The sequence below is a fragment of the Crocodylus porosus genome, unplaced genomic scaffold (assembly GCF_001723895.1).
Source record: "Crocodylus porosus isolate Cpor-Errol unplaced genomic scaffold, CroPor_comp1, whole genome shotgun sequence".
Lineage (NCBI taxonomy): Eukaryota > Metazoa > Chordata > Crocodylia > Crocodylidae > Crocodylus > Crocodylus porosus.
In genome coordinates this window covers 184,793,435-184,794,552 of record NW_017728886.1, presented here as the reverse complement: position 1 = coordinate 184,794,552, position 1,118 = coordinate 184,793,435, and positions in this window count along the sequence as shown.

The following is a 1,118-nucleotide window of genomic DNA, read 5'->3' as shown; positions in this document are numbered from 1 at the left end:
GGGCTTGTGCACAGGAGTGCGTGTCAGTGGGGCGTGCAGTATGCAGGCACGAGGTGTGCAGCGGCTGGTGCTTGGTTTCCCCTGCCAGGAGACTCAGCTCAGGGAGGTGGGCCAGCCCTGTGGGCTGGGCTAGGAGCCAGCCCCACTTTGGGGTAAGCCCAGGGACAAGCCGGTACCCTGCTGCCCCCCGGTTGCCTGCAGATACCCAGGCTGAGCAGGTGCGCTCTGTGGGGCATGGCCTCTCCACTGGGAGAAGCAGTGCTTAGTTTCTCTTCCTTGCCCAGTCTTCCTTCCTCTCCTCAAAGGCTACTCTGGCTTCCTCTTCCCATCACCAGAAGCAGGCAGGCAGAAGAGGCTTGTGACTCACTGTCATGTGCTGGGGGGGATTAATGTGTTGTAACCTTAACCTGGTTCACCTTGTGGTGGGGAAACCAGGCCGGTTCTCCCACTGACACACTGAAAAAACAAGGCCGTTTCTCCCAGTGACGCACTGAAAGCAAGGCGGGTTCTCGCAGTGACACACTCCCCACCTTGGTCCCCCTCCCAGTTCTTGAGGCTGCCCTCAACCACTGGGTTTATGCTGCCATGGACAAGCTCATACTTAATTCCCTTTCAGAAGATCACCCAATGCAGAGACTTTCCTAGAGCTGTTGTTTCAGACTTGAGCCAGTGCCACTGCATGTATTACAGTTGTTTTATTTATTATTGCAACTCAAGGGGGCTAGAAATAGGATTGGGGTTTTTTCCGCCCATTAGAAGTTAGATTTTTAAGCAGCTGGGCATGCCGGACTTAATACATAAGGGCAGCCACATGTTTCACACCATTGCTTCGGAGTTTAGTGGGACTGGTTTAATTATTCATTATTTGTTATTTCTAGCAGGGTAGCACCTGGGGAAAGCTCAGGGACATGCAGGGATATTGTGGTAGGCACTGTACTTACACACAAAATGGGCTTCAAAACTGAGGGCTCTCTGAAGATGGCAAGCCTCTGAAAACAAGAGGCTATATTACATTTCACACAGGTTTTCTTATCACTCAGGACCTCTTTTCTCCGATGAAATGAAAGGGGTGGTTTACTAGTTGAAATGAAGTAGTATCTGCCACTAAATGTTTTCTG